Consider the following 20,280-nt stretch of genomic DNA (forward strand, 5'->3'; position numbering starts at 1 on the left):
AATTAAATTGTCCTCTTTTTCTCTTTAGTTCCCCATAACTCATCTTTCTTAACAGGTCACAGTTGTAGAAATCCAGCTGTTGGGTTCATCTGAGATCCACTCCCTTCCTATCTGTCATTTCGAGGAGTTGCCTCTCAGTTTATAAATTCAGCAGTTTATTTAGTTGAATAAGCATAGGATGTACCTGCTTCCACAAAAAAAAAACAAGGAATAATAATAAAAAAAAAAGACTAGCATCTCAGTTTTCATCTTCTAGAAAATAAAATAGGTGCTATTTAACTCATAAGCTGACACTGTGTGATGATAATGCTAGGTGATCATTTAATATCCTTAAAAAAAATCAACTTTTGGCTTTCTTGATTCTGAAATTAAACTGCCTTGTGACTGACTGATATGACAGGACATGACATGATACTGAAGTGATGTATGTTAGATTTCTGGAAGATTTATAAGTTTTCATTCACTTCCCAGCAGGATTCTCTTAACAGGCTAGAATCATTTTTTATCTTATGTACAAAATGAAATCAATTTGTTTCTTTGTTGCTTTTTTATTTTCACCAAGAAGCAATAATATAATGGTATCTCTTGTTAGTTGTCCTTATTGGTTTTGAGTGACAACTTCTTTTCAGGTTCTCCTTCATTGTGGTTAAGGAAAAAGGAGTTTCTTTGTTCATCCAACAATCTAATAAATATTCATTGAGTGCTTTCTTTGTGCAAGGCTGAATACAAAGCAATGCACGGAATGTAAAATTATCTAAGATAGGCTGTACTGTGAGGCGATTCACTGAGCGAGGTTTTACATGTTGATTCATTTCTACCTTCAAGAAGAGCTCCAGGACTGCTCATTACCACCCCATTTCTCATTACAATGTTTGGGAGAGAAGATTTGAGAACGTGGAGTCTGGAGGAAAAGTGATTAGTTGGGTGGCATCATCTATTCATGAGGTATTGTATAGACAAATAGAACAATAGAATAAAGAGATAAATAATGTGATATAAAATACACTTATAAAGAAAGATTTGATAAAACTTAGTAACTGAGTTGCCATTAGGTAAATATGTAGGTAAATATAAAAATTTTTTTCTTTTAATTTATTTAATATACATATGGCTGTATATCCAAAAATTAAAGCATTGTCTTATGAGATATATAGATATAGATATATAAAACAAAGGAAAAAACCATAGCATAAAGGATTGAGTGGAGTGGGGATAAATGGAAATATACATTATTACCAAATTATAATGTAATGTGAAGAGTTATAATATTTACTTTATAACGATGCTGTGAAAAGTTAAATGTATATTTTAACTCCTACAACAACCAACAAAAATTAATGCAAAGAGCTATACCCAAAAAGTCAATAAGTAAATTAAAAGAGAAGTCTAAAAAATATTCAAATAAGTTAAGGAAAACAGAGGGGACACACAGAAAACAGAAAATAAAATGGTAGGCCTAAATCCAATCATATCAATAATTATATTAAACATTAAAGAAACCCAGTGGGTGATGAAATATTTTTCACCAAGTGGTGCTGGAACAACTGGATATCCATATGGAAAATACTGAACATCATTCCCATTTCATGCCACACCCAAATATTAATTTGAGGCATATCATAAACCTAAATGTAAAACCTAAATCATAAAGCTTTTAGAAGAAAAGAGATTACTATTAAGCCATGGAATGCAATATTGACTGAATAAAAGTGATAAATTATACTATGCCGAAAACTTCTTATCAAAAGTTACTATTGGGAGTTCCCGTCGTGGCGCAGTGGTTAACGAAACCGACTAGGAACCATGAGGTTGCGGGTTCGATCCCTGGCCTTGCTCAGTGGGTTGAGGATCCAGTGTTGCCACGAGCTGTGGTAAAAGTCACAGATGCAGCTCGGATCTGCCATTGCTGTGACTCTGGCGTAGGCTGGTGGCGACAGCTCTGATTCGACCCCTGGCCTGGGAACCTGCATGTGCCATGGTTGCAGCACTAAAAAGACAAAAAATATATATACACACATATACTATTAAGAAATGATAAATATGACAAGACACAAACAACTCATACAACTCAACAGCAAAAAAACTAACAATCCAATCAAAAAACAGGCAGAAGACCTAATAGTCATTTTTCCCAAGAAGACATATGAATGGCCAGTAGGAACATGGAAAAATGCTCAACATCACTAATTATTAGAGAAATGCAAACCAAAACTACTATGAGATACCACTTCGCACCAGTCAGAATGGCCATCATTAATAAGTCTACAAATAACAAATGCTGGAGAGGGATGGAGAAAGAAGACCCTCCTACACTGTTGGTGGGAATGTAAACTGGTATAACCACTAGGAAAACATTACAGAGGTTCCTCAGAAAACTAAATATAGAACTACCCTATGATCCAGGAATTCCGCTCCTGGGCATATATCTGGACAAAACTACAATTCAAAAAGATACATGCACATGTTATGTTCATAGCAGCACTATTCACAATAGCCACGAGTTGGAAAAAATCTAAATGTCCATCAACAGACAAATGGATTAAGAAGAGGTGGTACATATACACTATGGGATAATACTCAGCCATAAAAAAAAGAATGAAATAGGAGTTCCCGCTGTGGTGCAAAGGGATCAGCAGCATCTTGGGATCGCTGGGATACAGGTTCTATCCCTGACCTAGCACAGTGTGTTAAGGATCCTGCTTTGCCACAGCTGCAGCTTAGGTCAAAACTGTGACTCAGATCTGATCCCTGGCCTGGGAACTCTATATGCCACAGGGTGGCCAAAAAAGAAAAAGAAAAAAAAAAAAGAATGAAATAATGTCATCTGCAGCAACATGGATATAACTAGAGATTCTCACACTAAGTGAAGTAGGTTAAAAAGAGAAAGACAAATACCGTATGATACCACTTAATGTGGAATCCAAAATATGGCACAAATGAAACAGACTCACAGATGTGGGGGATAGATTTGTGGTTGCCAAGGGGGATGGGGGAAGGAGTGGGACAGACTGGGAGTTTGGGGTTAGTAGATGCAAACTATTATATTTAGAATGGATAGGCAATGAGGTCCTACTGTATACCACAGGGAACTAGGTCCAATCTCTTGTGATAGAAAATGATGGGGGATGACATGAGAAAAAGAATGTAAATATAGGTATGATTGGGTCACTATGCTATACAGCAGAAATTGGCACAACATTGTAAATCAACTATGCTTTAATTTTTAAAAGTATAAAAAAAGAAATGAATAGGCAACCTATGAACTGGGCAAAAGTATTTGCAAAACTAGTAAAAGTAGTATCTGAAGTATATAAAAAGAGTGGCCTAGTAATAAGAACACATACAACTCCATCAGAAAAATGGTCAAAATTTTGGATAGACAATTCATAAAACAAGATATATGAATGGTCAATAAATAAATGAAAATGCTCTTAATTATTCTTTAGAAAAATGCAAATTAAAGCCACAATGAGATTTCATTACATGACCACCAACAGCAAAAATTTTTTAAACTGACAACACCAAATGTCAATGAGGATGTGAAACAACTCAAGATTAGGGGGAATGTAGGTGGTATACCATTGAAAACAATCTGGCAGTTCTTATAACATAAACATGTACCTATGCTATAACCTAGCAACATCACTCTTAGGTATCTACCCCCAAAGAAATGAAAAGTATTGTCTACATAAGGACTTGTATAAGAATGTTCATATCTGCATTCATAATGCTGCAAAACTAGAAACAGCCCAGGTGTCAATCAAAAGAAGAAAGGAAAAACATAATGTAACCTGTTCAAGTGCTAATACTCAACAATGAAAAGCAATAAAAACTACTGATAAAAGCATAAACAATAGTGTGTATATATTTCAAAATTATGCTGAAAGAAAGAAACTTTAGGCAAGAGAATTCATAGTATGCAACTTCATGAAGTTCTAAAAGATTTAAAACTTATTTATTGTGGGAAAAAAACAGAGGTGTTCCTTCTGGAAGTACAAAGGCAGAGATTGATAGTGCAGGCACATGAAGCAACTTTTTGAGGTTATGTTAATGTTTTACATCTTGATAAGGTTTTGAATTATTCAGATGAATACATTTTCAAAGCTCTTTAAAAATATATTTAAGATTAGTACATTTAACTGTATGTTGAACCGAAGAAAACTGTAGGAAAAGCCTCAAATTCTAGTTATTGATATGCAAACTTAAGTCTTTAGGAGGAAGTTTCTGAATCTGAAAGTATCTGAAAGTTACTTAGAAATTAATAGATAAATGAGATAGCTTTATGGATGGATAATAGATGGATCTAGTAAAGTAAGTCAGCAAAATGTTAAGTGGTAGTTCAAGGTAACATTTTCCACTTTCTCTGTATGTTTAAAACATTGAAAACTTCTAAAAGTTAATATATACAATGTTCAATTAACAGAATAAGAAAAATAAAGCAATTCGGTTCAAAAGTTGAAGGAAAACTTTTTTTTTTTTTTTGCTTTTTAGGGCCTCACCCACAGCATATAGAAATTCCCAGGCTAGGGGTCAAATTGGAGCTGCAGCTGTCAGCCTACACCATAGTCACAGCAACTCAGGATCTGAGTCACATCTGCGACCTACACCACAGCCTACAGCAACACAGGTCACAGCAACATCAGATCCCTGACTCACTGAGTGAAGCCAGGGATCGAACTGGACCCCAAATCCTCATGGATACTAGTCATATTTGTTTCTGCTGTGCCATGAGGGGAACTCCAGGAAAACATTTTTAAAATGCAAAATCTGTCATTATAAAACTCTTAGAAAACTAGGAATAGAAAGGAACTTTCTTAAACTGAAATGTTACACAGACACACCCATACACAATCTATAGCAACATCTACTTAACAGTGACTATTTCAGAGCTTTCCTTTTGAGAAAGAGCATAAGATAAATGGCTCCCATTGTCATCGATTTTATTCCACACTGTTCTGGATGCCCTCATGAGTTTAATTAACACAAAAAAAATTTAAATCAAAAGTAATAAAAGGCATGGGTGTTAGATTAAAAAATAAGGAGTTCCCGTCGTGGCTCAGTGGTTAACGAATCTGACTAGGAACCATGAGGTTTCGGGTTCGATAACTGGCCTTGCCCATTTGGTTAAGGATCTGGCATTGCTGAGAACTGTGGTGTAGATTGCAGACGCGGCTCGGATGCCGTGTTGCTGTGGCTGTGGCCTAGGCCAGCGGCTACAGCTCTGATTAGACTCCTAGCCTGGGAACCTCCATATACCGCGGGTGCGGCCCTAGAAAGGACAAAAAAATAAAAAAATAAAAAATATAAATAAATAAATAAATAAATAAAATAAAATAAAATTTGACCATTTGAGATATGACTGTATACATAAAAAATCCAAAATATTTATAAATCATTTAGAATGAATAAGTAAATTTAACAAGTTTGCTGACTAGAAGGTCACTATTCAAAAATTAATCACATTTATGTGTACCAGCAATAAAAAGTTACAAAAATAAAAATTTTAATTATAACATTTGAAAAAATGAAAAATAACTATTCCCCTTGGAATGAGATCACAAGACTTCTTTACAGAAAATTATAAAATATTGAGATAAATTAAAAACGGTACAAATGAGAGATACACATTATGCATTACTGCAAGTCTCAACATTACAAAGATACCTGCTTTCTACAGTCAAGACACTAATAGGCCCTTTTGTGAAACATGACAGGCTGATTCTAAAATTTTACTGAAAATGGCCATGGTCCAAAGCTATCACTCAGTATCACTTCCTCAATACACTCTTGAGGAAAAAAAACAAGATTGGATGATTTGCTGTACTAGACATCAAGACTTATAAAAGCTAAAGAAATAAAGGGAAAAAATGGACAAATATACCAATGAAAATGAAAAAGATCCTTGCACTTATGGACATGGTACTCAACAATTAGGTATGGAGAACAGTAAAGAAAATTCAATATTTTGAATAAATGATTCTGATGAAATTGGACATCTATTTGGAAGCAAAACAGAATCCCATCTGCTTTCTACCATACACCAAAATCAATTCCAAGTAGAATGTAGATCTAAATATGACAGACAGAACAATAAAGTTTCTAGAGAATAATAGAGGAGAATGCTTTCGTGGGCTAGGATATTAATTTCTTTTTAAAAATTAATTAATTTTTCTTCTAATTTTATTGAGATATAATTGACATACAGCACTCCCATTGTCATCAATTTTATTCCACACTGTATAAGTTCAAGGTATACAATGTAATGATTTGACTTACCTATGTCATGAAATGATTACCACATAGATACAAAAGAAAAGAAAAAGAAAAATATTTTCCTTGTGATGGGAACTCATGGGATTTACTTTCTTAACAACACCCATATATAACATTCAGCAGTGTTAATTATAATAATGTATGTTACATTCCTAGTGCTTCTTTATCTTACAACTGAAGTTTTGTACATTTTGGCCACCATCACCCAACTTCCCCTCCCCCAAGCCCCTGCCTCTGACAACAACAAATCTGATCTCTTTTTTTCCCTGTGAGTGCGTTTGAAGTATAATTGCCCTTCAACACTATATTAGTTCCTGGTACACAACATAGTGACTCAATGTGTCTATAAATTACAAAATGATATCACAATAAGTCTAGTTACCATCTGTCGTTATACAAAGATATTACATTATTATTGATTATATTACCTACACTGTACATTTCATCCTTGTGACTCTCTTATTTCATAACTCTGATTTTGCATCTCAATTTTTTTAGGCTATTTCTTAGATGGGAAATAATACTAACCATATAGAAAGAAATGACAAATTTGAATTACATTAAAATTAATAACTTTTCATCAAAAGACCTTAAGCACATAAAAATGAGAGAAAATACTTGCAAAACATCTAATAAAAGGGGTTGTAGCCAGAATAATGAAGAACTCATAATCAGTAAGAAAAAAAAATAGCACAGGAAAATAGGCAAGATACTTAAACAGGTTTTCTCAAAGTAAGATACCCAAATAACTCAAAAACACACAATGACTTCATCAGTAATCAAGAAAATGAAATTCATATCACATTGTGGTATGATACTAACCTCTTAAAATGGTAATATTAAAAAGATTGATAAGATCAGGTGTTCACAAGGACATGAAACAATGGGAACACTCATGCACTTCTGGTGAGAGTATAAATTGGTAATCACTTTGGAAGACCATTTTCCATTATCTGCTAAAGCTGAATATATGCAAGACCGATGTCTAAACACTTCTACTCCTAGATAAATACCCAATAGAAATACAGGCACATATGTAGCCAGAAATGTATATAAGAAGGTTCACAGCAGCATTATTTGCAATGGGCAAAAATTAGAAACATCTCAAATATTCATCTATGGTAGAATGGATAAATCATATGTTATATAATCATGTCACAGAAATAGAACACAGCAAAAAAAGGAATTGCCCACATCTATAAGCAATAATAACATGAACATCACAGATATAATGTTAGGCAAAAGAAGCCATGCACAAAAGAATACCTACTGCAGGCATTTATATAGCTTTCAAAAACATGCCATTCCTGAGGTCTTGCCCCCTTCCTGGAGGCAACCAACAACTGATTCCCACAGGACGTTTTGAAAGACCCTCCCCAATTCAGAGCTCCCGAGTGTATGGACCAAAGCCTTGACTGTGACTGCCACCCAACTTCTACCTCAGCATTTCTTAAATTCAGTACTACTGACATCTTGAACTGCACAATTCTTTGTTCTGAGGGCTACCCTGTGTGCATTGGAAAATATCTAGCAGCAGCTTTAGCCTCTACCCTAGATGCCTATATATTTCCTAGGATGCTGCAAAACATATCCTAAGGTGCAAAAATCTTCCCCAGGAGAGAACCATGGTGCCATCCTATTCCCTTCAACCCACAGGTGTTGATCCTGAGATCATTTGCTGATAAAATTCCTGTACATAAATTATCAGATCTATGGCACACCCTGATGACCTCTGCTCATTCAGTAAACCATTTACGTGGTATTTATTTATTGGTAAATTATACTTGTACCATGTAATTATACATTATAGACTCTCATAGAACATAATTATATAACATCAAGAAAACCAATTTAATGTGACATGCAAATAAACATAATTAGTATTCCAGTATTTTTCTCTGTCCCCCAAAAGAATGTTCACTGGCACCTCCTTGAAAATCTAAACCCTACAGTGAAGAACAGTGGGAGGGAACAGCAAAAGGAACATAGGTAGAGTTTAGGTTTAGCAATCCTCTGAGTTGGGGAAAAATGGAGACAGTAGTTACAATAACACTGGAGGATAATATGTTGATGGGAAGCAAGGTAGAAAAAGTCATTGGTGTATATCCAGATGACATTGATCACTTTCATAGGTGTTAGTTAAACAAACACCTTTGTTTAACTTTCATGGTTAAACAAAGAAGGCCAGACATGCTTGACTATGCCTACAAGATACCCACTAAAATTCCTATTAAAAAAAGGCAATGAGAGTTTAAAACTGGCAAGACCAGAGATGAGTAAAGATATGAGAAGACCATGGGTCCAAGTCCAGAGGGAATTTCTTCTAATGGTATATCATTGTTGAATTAAATGGTAAATCTTTGCATTTCACAACATCCTTACCACTTAACTGAAATGAGTCATCACAGACTTTTGAGAGGTAATCCACATAGCATCCTCCTATTAGAAATAAATGAAACTATTAGAAATTCACACAGAAACCAACAGATAACTGTAGCAAGAAACTTCATTCTCTTATCAGTCCATTTTTGATGGAGTAGTACAGATAACAAAGGTTTTTAATAGTATAATAATGTTGAATATATATATATATATATTTTGCCATTTAAGGCCTAAATTTCTAGCCTCCATGGGAGCTTATTCTGAGAGGGCTCCATGCTGAGAGTCCATAAGTCCTTAGGACCAGGTGCCTCAAAAACGGTGTTATGGGCTCTGTTTTGCCTCTTCTATTCAAATGTTGACGCCGTAACTCTAGTACCTCAGAAGTGACTGTGTTTGGAGATAGGGACTTTAAAGGGGTGATTAAGTTAAAATGGGACAATTAGGGTGGGTGTCTCTGTGAGAAGAAGAAATTAAGACATACACAGATACACCACAGGTGCATGAACAAAGAGAGATGACCTTGTGCAGAGGCAAGAGGAGGGCTGTATCTGCAAACAGGAGACCTCAGAAGAAATCAAACCTGCTGACACCTAGATTTTGGACCACAGCATCCAGAACTAGGATTAAAAGAAAGAAAGAAAGAAAAAAAAAAGTCTATTGTTTAAGTCTCCAAATCTGTAGCAGCTCTATTGAACCAACCCAGATGGGAAAGTCTTCTACATCTGGTGTACTCTATCAATGCATGGGGCAGGCCTTTCCCTCAAATTCCACAACAGATTTATAAAATATATATTATATTTTAAAAAAAAGAAAGAAAAACAAAAACAAATCAGGATTTCTCTTGTGGTGCAGTAGCAGATTAAGGATCTGGCACTGTCACTGCAGCAGCTCAGGTCACAGCTGTAGCACAGGTTGGAGCCCTTGCCCAGGAACTTCCACATGTCACAGGCACGGTAAAGAGAAAAAAAAAAAGAAGGACTTCCTGTTGTGGCCCAGTGGAAACGAATCTGACTAGCATCCATGAGGTCCTAGGTTTGATCCCTGGCCTTGCTCAGTGGGTTAAGGATCCAGTGTTGCTGTGAGCTTTTTGTGTAGGTCATAGATGTGGCTCAGATCCTGTGTGGCTGTGGCTGTGGTGTAGGCCAACAGCTACAGCTCCGATTTGACCCCTAGCCTGGGAACCGCCATATGCCGTGGGTGGGGCCCTAAAAAAAAAAGACAAAAAAAAAAAGCCACAAAAGAAAAATTTAAACCTGATTAGAGTAACTTTTATTTTTATATTTTCAAAAGAAAAAAAGATTGGTAAGCTTAACTATCTTAAACAAAACCATCACCAAAAAACTAATGTTTGCTATAAAAAATTCTAATGAAAATTATGTAATCTCCAAAGAAGTCTTTTTTTTTTTTTTTCACAGCAGTGCCTGGAGCCACTGGAGTGATCTTGTTTCCTTAACACATAGCACCATAAGGGAACACCTCCAAAGAAATCTTAAAAATCAACTTTGTGCCAATAAAATATAAACCTTAGATGAAATCAATTTATTGTGTCAATAAAATGTAAACCTGAACCTTAGATGAAATTAATATATTCCTAGGAAAACATAACTTAGCCTAACTCAAAAAAAAATATCTTCTGTGTTCTAGCTATTTAACAAGTTGAATAAACATTTCAAAATCTATCCACAAAACATAAATCAGCTGAAATGGATTCATGTGAGTTCTAGCAAACATTCAAAAACCAGATCATTTCAATCTTATAAAAGCTTTCAAGAAAATAAAGAGGGAACAAACATTCTCCAACTCAAATTAGTAGGAAAAAAGCCAAAGAGCATGGGAGGCCAAGTTGCAGAAGACATGCAAAGAACAAATGAATATATTGAAAAAAGATCCAAGAACTAGTAAGCTGAAATTCAAATTAAAACCATAATTAAATGCCATTTTTGTTCTCAAATTTGCAATTTTTTGTGGATGTAGGATGTTGAACAGTGGTAAAAGAACAAATTGTTACAACTTTTATGGAGAGCAACCAGCAAAATTTGACAAGATGTATCAAAAACCTTTTAAAAATGTGTATTTTTAATACAGTGATTCTACTTATAGGAATGTAATTCTAGCAAATAATCTAAAATGTGGGCAAAGAGTATATTTATTAAAATATGACTAAAAAGAGGGAACATTTATTAAAATTATAATATTCATACATGAAAGAATGATTAAATAGTTTCTAGTATATCCATTCCAAAAAGTGGCTTGCACCATACAAATCATACATTTTTATTTTGTTTATTTATTTTTTGTCTTTTTGCTATTTCTTGGGCCGCTCAAGCGGCATATGGAGGTTCCCAGGCTAGGGGTCGAATGGGAGCTGTAGCCACTGGCCTACACCAGAGCCACAGCAACGTGGGATCCGAGCCGCGTCTGCGACCTACACCACAGCACGTGGCAAATTGCCCGCTGAGCAAGGGCAAGGACCAAACCCGCAACCTCATGGTTCCTAGTCGGATTCGTTAACCACTGCGCCACAACGGGAACTCCACAAATCATACATTTTTAAAGAATGTTAGTGAAAGAGAAAAAAGATACAATAATGTAGAAACACAACAGAATACAAAACTGGAGGTGAAACATAATCTCAGCTTAAAAAGAAAAATACTGAAGAGAAAGACATTGAAGATATCAAAACATTTACAGAGGTTATTTTTATGTTGCTAAATACGCGATATTTATTTTTTTTTAATTCCTATGTGGTTCCCAAGTTTTCTGCACCTATACATCAACTCTCACAATCAGAAGAAAAGCAAATGTTTTTTAAGGGATCAAATGAACTTATTTAGTGTGTGAAAGGCTTTAATGAATGGGGTGAGTAAAATTAATGGAAAAACTTAGACTTAGCAACTTAAGGAAACATTACAGGAGAATTAACAAGAAGAAAGCACAAAAATATGTGGAGCTGGATAGACACAGATTTTAATTGTGGTTCGGTCACACTTTAGATGTGTCATATTTGGAGCTTCCTTATCTATAAGCTACAAACTATTCCTTGTCTGAAATACATGAGTCTACATATTTATGTTCCTCTCATGAAGTCTACTCCAGAGTAGGTTTTCCATAAATTTAGATTCTGTACCCTTACTAATATCTGGATCTTATCTTTTGATTTCTTAGTTTTGATCATTTGCCTAAGATCAAGTTCATGGTGCCGGTATTTCCACCATAACCAATTAAATCTTGGTTCCACAAGACCCTGTCCATGTAAGGTAAATTTAAAATGACATTTGGCACAGCTGAATACAAAAATATATTTCCTTCAGACAGAGTTAATTAAAGGACGACATAATTCATTTAAAGAAGACTGAAAAATATGTTAGTTGAATTGACAGTTATTTGACTCATCTTACTAATTTCATTTAGAAGTCAAACCAGTAGTACATGGAGATGATTAAAGTGAGTCAATTTATTAATTAGATAATACCCTACTTATGCATTTTCTTCTCTATCAGGAATTTCTAAAAGGAGAAAAAAGTTCCATATTTTTTGAAGGGAAAAAAACTTTTTTTTTGGTTGAATTACTTCATAAACTGTTCTTACATGTTATTTTATTTAAGATTATGAATAGGTTCAGAAAGTATTAATAGAGTCAATAAATAGTGATTTGTAATCAATATTTGCTGTTGATAATTTTTAAACTGATTTTACTGAGTTGATAGAGAACTTGATGGTACACCAGGTACCATGTTTCTAAACTATCTGACTTATTTAACTACATACAAAACAGTATTATAGGTTTGTACATAAATATTCCAGATTAAGACAACAGTTTGTACAATGATTTTGACTGGCCTATATATTTACAACCTCAAGCAAACATTCTGTCATCAAACCATGAATTAACCAAGGAAACATCTCAGTGTGAGGAAAACGACTTTTGGTTTGGGGGGCATTATGTTCTATTTCTTTCTATCACAAAGCCAAAGAATTGAGCAGTGATGTTTGCCTGCCTGCTCTTTTCAGCTGAATGGAATGGAAAATTACACAAAAATTAAACAAAGAAACAGCCTTGACCTTCTCAATTGCTTGGAAATGGAAGTGTTTATCCAAGCATTTACTTGTTGGCCCTGGCTCCAGGCGCCTTGATTAATATAAACTGTTTTCCAGAGGTGTAAGATAAGCAGCTCAAGGCATACACTTTCTTCACTTTGTCTCTACCAAAATTTTCCATCTGGTACAACTTAGAGGTCCTGAAAGAGAAATCCTTCATGTCCATCCTAACTCACCTGGACTCCTGCAATAGGTGCCCAGCAGGAGTTTCTACCCTTATCTTGCTATATGATCCAGTTTTCACAGAGCGTCAAAATCATCTTTTAAAAATGTGAATCCTTTTCTCTCACTTCCTTACCTAAAACCCTTAAACGATGGCTGATTGTACTTGGAATATAACCGGAGCCCCTTACCATGGCTTATACAAGGCTCTACAAGCTCTGTCCTCTGTCTAACCTCATACTGCCCTCCTTCCCCCACCCCCCAACACACCCCTTCTTCCCTAGGCTGGACACATTGTTCTTTTCACTGTTGTTCACACCAAGTGCATTCTAACCTTGGAATCCTTGCTTCTGCTGTTTCCTCCTCTTGGAAAGTTCTGCCCTTGGACTTTTCCATGATTGTCTTCTTTTTTTTGCACTCAGGTCTCAGCTCAAATATCATCTTTTCAGAGAGATCGTCTAACTGCTCAATCCAAAGTGGAACAGCCCTGCTCCCTGGCTGCTTTTCATTAGGCCTGCTTAGTTTTCTTTGTTTTCTTCTGTAGCACTTATCACTAGCTGACATTATTTTATTCATATGTTTATTTTCTTGTTTGTTGCCTTTTATTACTCACTAAAATTTGGTCTCCATAAAAGTAGGTACCTTGTTGATCATATTCACTGCTGTATTCTTAACATCCAAGACAGTAACTAGTACATATTACTCAGTACAAAGATATTTGTTACATGAACAAATAAATACAAATAAATTTATGTATATATAAAATATATATGTACATATATTAATGATATATACAAATAGGAAGATATATATATATATATATATATATTCAGAGAATAGTCAGGTTAGCTGAAGGACTAGACTTAGTAAATAGGCAGAAACCAAGGCAAGAGGATCAGAACTGCAACTACAAATGACATCAAGAAACAGTCTGACTAGAACAATACTGTCCTCATCCTCTGAGACAGGCTCATGTGGCACCCTACCACTGCTGCCCCCGCCATGGAGGCTGCTGGGTGCTGGCTATGTTCTCTTACCATCAAACTGAACTCCCACTGCCCCAGTTTCTTTCTTTTTTTTTTTTCTTTGACCACACTTGTGGCATATGGAAGTTCCCAGGCTAGGGATTGAAGCTGAGCCATGGCTGCAACCTACATCATAGTTTCGGCAATGTCAGATTTTTAACCTACTACCACAGGCTGGGGATTGAACCCACACCTCAGCAACAATGTGAGCAGCTGCAGAAATGACACCAGATCCTTAAGCTGCTGCACCACAGTGGGAACACCTGGCCAAGTTTCTTTACTCCCTTTTTTCTCCATGCTTACATTTCCTTGCAGCAATGATCTTAGCCACATGTCTATAGTCCTAGTTAAGGTTAAATTATGAGGAAAAAAAAAAAGTTTCTGGTCTTTGGAGCTTTTGTAATACAAGGTGGATCTTATTATAAAATTATGACATGTGAAAAGCAAAGCATTGCTTTTTATATATTATGATTAGTCAATCCGGAAATATACTGATCTTACTATGCCCAAGGCAGATATTTCAATTTATTCAATAATTATACAGTTAAATATCTTCTATTTCCTCTTGTAATAAATAGTGACTGAGTCAATGAATGATTATGAAAAGTTGATCACAATTTCAAGATTGGTTATAATTAACCCTATAAAATACAAAGAGCCCTATGAAACCTTACTGATCTCACGTGTTGATAGGGAAATTTGAAGGCTGATGAACAGATATACCTCTACTATAAGGCCAAGAGGGCATAACCATGTGCTTTCCTGTTGTGAGCACCCATCACAATAACAGTAGAAGATTTAGACTCTAGTTCCAGATGCTGTACTAGACTCTAGTTCCAGATGTTACACAATCTCCCTGAGAGATGATGGACAGGTCTCTAAGCCTTGGTTTCTTTAATTACAAAAATGAAGATATTAATAAAGTTATAATAGCCTTCTATTACTACTTTACCAGGTTTTTCTGGGGACCACACAGGACAATACCCAAGTAGGCCTCAAAGAATAAAAGATATACACAATACATGTAAAGTATCAATATTATTGTTATATAAGTAGCAGAAATGGACTGGTGGCCATTTTCTATCCTCATTACAAGAGCTACCACTTGTTTATTGTTTGCTTTATCCTCTGAACCTGCCTGCCCATCATTTTCTCATTCTGTTTTCTCCTGCCAACTTGTCTGAGTACATGCATCTTTACTAGATCTCTACCAGATCTAACAGATCCCCTGAAGAGCCCCTTCTTTCCCTCTTGGCTTCATGCTTCATACGGAGAGGTTTTTAGCTAAACGAGCCATGCTCATGGTCTCCCTCCCCAGGGGAGACAGTATTGATTTAAAGAGTTTGGGTAAGAAAGTGACCTTTCCTAGACTAATAAGTACTAATAAGTCATTTTTGCCTTCTAATAATGTTGATCATTTTGTCTTGTACTAGACAATACCTCTGCAGAGAATGAAATTCTCTTTATAACATTTAATACCTGTATGCATTATTTTAGTCACTGTAAAAATCTTAGGTCTTGAAAGCTTGATTAGTTCATGTTATAGCTGGCTATATAACACCTGGAGTATTTTACATATATTAATTCTAGGCATAATTACCCTTACGGTATTTTAGCAGCTCTGCCTTTATTCATAATCAAAGATATATAGACTTGCCACTTGTAAACATGTTAAAATATGCATTCATTTTAACTTACTAACATGGTAAAACATGGAAAACGTGATATATAAAGAATAAACACAAGTCATGGTGCTTGCAATACAAGAAAATCACAGTAGGCAGATTTTTTTAAAGGCTCAGCTCAACAGGGAATAGACAAAAAGAAAACACAAATGTCTCTGCCCTGCAAGGAGAGGCTTTGCCTTTGTGTGCTGTTTCCCAGCAGATGAAAAGGCAAAGAAAAGCTCCAGCCTGCATTTCTCCCCTGGGATTTGAAAGAACAAAAGAAAAGTAAACACTCCTCTGCTTCCAAGAATGACATTTAGGCAAGAATAGTCTGTCTTTTCTTTTTGTTTCTCCTTCTTCCTTTACTATTAAACAAAAAGATTTGTGGTAAGGTAGAAACCCTTTTAAAAATTATTTTTGTTTGGGGGTAAGAATTTAATACTTCTTTTGAAAATTACAGCAGAACTTGTTTTGTTTCCCTCCTTCCAATTGTCTACTGAATAATCAGCTGTTAATTTCCAAGGGACATTGTTTCATGATGCAATAGAAATGTAAGATCTCCAATTTTGTTTTTTTCACGTGCTCTATTAATCCAGACACTGTAGGGAGTGCCCTCGGTTAATGCAGATTGCAAATGACTTCCTTGTGTGTTCTGAATCTTCTCAAAGCCTTATTCTGAAGACTTCAACTCTGATATGTACCCCAGCGGTGTGTGAAAACCACCACTAGGACAGGCTCAAAGCTTAATAAGAATGTTATCATGACCTTATAATTGTGCCAGGCATTTTAGTGGGAGGCGACATGAGATATTCCAATGGATAGCTACAGTTATGCTGGTGTGTTCAGCTCCAATTCACATGAGACAAGGCTTCCACGAAGCTTACTCTAAATAGCAAGACATGTGTGGGAGCCACGATCTTGTTCAATGCAAAATGCAGCTCTACCACTACTAAAATAAATACCTGGCTATTGCATTTACCATCCTCATCCTCTAAATCCCGACCTGTCAAGGCAGGTCCTCTCTCTGAAATCCTTTATTTGTATTTCTTTCCGAGGGTGAGGATCAGGTGCTGAGATGAATCACCAAAAGAGAGCAGATGTGCAGACCTTTGGCAATATCTGCCAATTAAATGCACTAATGCTTTTGACTTTAAAAAGACCTTATACCCTGAATTGGATGATTTTGACCTCTGATATCCTTAACATTCTATTCTTTTTTTTTCCCCACTTTTTAGGGTCTCACCGTGGCATATGGAAGTTCCCAGACTAGGGATCCAATTGGAGCTAAAATGCCTGCCGGCCTAATCCACAGCCATAGCAATGCCAGATCTGAGCCACATCTGCAACCTACACCACAGCTCACTGCAATGTCAGATCCTTAACCACTGAGCGAGGCTAGGGATCAAACCCGCATCCTCATAGATACTAGTCAGATTCATTTCCTCTGTGCCACAACGGGAACTCCCTTTAACATCCTATTCTTATTGGTTTGCTCCAAACAATCTGGTTATTCCTTTTAATATCTTTCTAGGGCTCTTTGTCCTCTTTCTTTTCTTGTGGGTATTTTCTAGGCTTGCATCCTTGGTGCTCTGCCTTTAACACTCTATAGTACAGAGGATCACAAACCCAAGTGTGTACAGGGCTCTGAACATAGCATAAATGAAGCATGTCATATGCAAGACAAATAATGCTCTCTTACTTTTTGATACAGTAAAAAACTACCTTTTCTCTTATACAAAGACAAAGAAAACACATCACAGGCACAGTCTTAAATGGCACCTGATCCTCAGTGTCAGGGAGCTAATGGGGGCTGCTGAGTCTACAAGGAACCAGAAAGCAGCTATTTCTCAGCTTCAGTCAATGTCTGCCAATAGGTAAACTGACTACTAGCAATTTTTTTTTTTCATTTCTCAAAAGAATCTGAAAATCTAGACTTTTAATACAAAATCTCCCAATATTTAAAATTTTGCTCAAGCGTAACACATTTGCCTGCCAGAAATAGCCAGCCAAAGAGAACACAAATCCATGGAAGAGATGGTCAGTGAGTGGCCATTTGGTGACTTCTTCACTATGAATTACCAAATGCAGTAAGTAGCTTCCGAACTACGGAGCACAACCCATTATTAGGTCATGGAATCAGCCCAATGGATTACAAGGAGCATTTATTATTATTATTATTTTCATTATTTTGCCTTGAAAAGTGACAATTATTCAAAGAAAAAAAAATGACAAGACATCCATCCCTTGGCTCCCTTCCCTCCCCCCTATGGGGAGCATTTTTATTTATTTATTTATTTATTTATTGTCTTTTTTTTGCTATTTCTTTGGGCCTCTCTCGCGGCATATGGAGGTTCCCAGGCTAGGGGTCGAATTGGAGCTGTAGCCACTGGCCTATGCCAGAGCCACAGCAATGTGGGATCTGAGCCGCGTCTGCAACCTACACCACAGCTCATGGCAACGCCAGATCATTAACCCACGGAGCAAGGGCAGGGACCGAACCCGCAACCTCATGGTTCCTAGTCGGATTCGTTAACCACTGCGCCACGACGGGAACTCCTGGGGAGCATTTTTAAATGAAATAGAATTGCACTGAAGCAAATAACAAAAAATGAGAACAAATATTACATTTAATAAGGATAAATGTTATTATAGGAGTCTCACACACATCTTTGTGCATGTGGGAAGGTGTAGTGGGTCACTATTAAAAAAATCTATTTCTAATTATCATCAAAAGATTTGAAAGTCACTGCCCATTGATGTTACTCAACTCCCTTACCTTCAATTGCTACTTCAATGCCAATGATTGTGCAATGTCCATCTATATGCCAGATTTTTCTTTTGTTTTTATTTTTTTGTCTTTTTTGTGTTTTTAGGGCTGTACCCACGGCATATGGAGGTTCCCAGGCTAGGGGTCTAATCAGGACTGTAGTTGCTGGCCTATGACACAGCCACTGCAATGCCAGATTCGAGCCATGTCTGCAACTTACACTACAGCTCACGGCAATGCCAGATCCTTAACCCACTGAGCAAGGCCAGAGATTGAACCCACAATCTCATGGTTCCTAGTCAGATTCATTTCCACTGCACCACGATGGGAATTCTTAGATTTTGCTTTTGAATGTCAGCTATGATGTTCTATTATCTGTGGGGATATTATCATAGGCTAATTAACAGGTCCCCCAAATGCAATCTAATAGAATGATTAAAATAATGGGCAAAGAAAAAAAATATAAATATATATAAAAAATAATCACAAAGATCTCAGTTTGAATCTGAAGGTTTCTTAGGCTATTTTCTCATCCTTAAAATCAGGATAACTGAACTGTCTGAATAGGGCTGTTATAAGAAGGTGTCCTTACAGCAGTGCCTGACACATGTAAAAATAAACAAATTATTGCTTGAGCACCAGTCATTGGCATTCTGGGCACTAGACATTGATAAGAACAGTAAGCCCTTCCATAAGATAGTGCTGCTTTTCAGTAGATCAAGAAAGGAAATTAAATCAACCAAACATCCCCTTCATGTTTCACAGGATACACAATGTAATCCTTTCATAATTCAGTCTATCAATATCCTTTTCAAATGGCCCTTTTAAGATTTCCTCACTTAGGACCACAGGATGAGCTGCTTCTCCCTCCTGAGTGTCATGAGCCTCTCTCTGTCCCTGCTGACCAGGAAGCAGTTCTCAGGGAGGCGTCAGCTGTACTGGGGTATAGAAAAATCTGTAATTTTGCTGTGTTAAAGAACTCGGGTGTATGTTCCACAAGTTCTGATGAGTAAGATGATGTCTGTCTCAGTCCATTAGTGTTGCTATAACAAAGTACATCAGACCAGGTGGCTTACTGCAGACATTTACTTCTCATGGTTCCGGTGGCTGGGAAGTCCAAGATCAAGGTGCTGGTATATTCACTTTCTGGTAAAAGTCTTCTTCCTGGTTCATAGATGGCTGTCTTCTCACAGTGTCCTCACACGGCAGAAGGGACAAAGGAACTCTCTGGGGCCTTTTTTTATAAGGGCACGTATAAAAAATTGTGATATATATACACAATGAATATTACTCAACCATAAAAAGAATGAAATAATGCCAATCGCAGCAACATGGATGACCTAGAGATATCATTCTAAGTGAAGTAAGCCAAAGACAAATATCATATGATATTGCTTATACGTAGAATCTTAAAGAAAAAAGGATATAAATGAACTTATTTACAAAATAGAAATGGACTCACAGACATAGAAAACAAATGTATAGTTACCAAAGGGGAGGGAAAGAGAGGGATAAATTAGGAGATTAGGATTAAAATATACACACTATAAAATAGATATATAAAATAGATAACCAAGAAGGACCTACTGTATTGCACAGAGAACTATACTCAATATCTTGTAATAACCGACAGTGGAAGAAAATATAAAAAAAGAATATATATGCATATTCATATATATGCATGTATATGTAGTATACACATATATATATAACTGAATCACTTTACTGTATACCGCAAACTAACACAACATTGCAAATCAACTATATTTCAATAAAAATTAAAAAATTTAAAAATAAGTAAATACAGTAATTTCATGAAACAATTGTTATTAACCCTAAGATCTCTTGATAATTACTTCCACACAACTCCACAAAAAAAGCACTTTAATAAAAAAAAAAAAATCTA

This window comes from Sus scrofa, chromosome 5, assembly GCF_000003025.6.
Source record: "Sus scrofa isolate TJ Tabasco breed Duroc chromosome 5, Sscrofa11.1, whole genome shotgun sequence".
Taxonomy (NCBI): Eukaryota; Metazoa; Chordata; class Mammalia; order Artiodactyla; family Suidae; genus Sus; species Sus scrofa.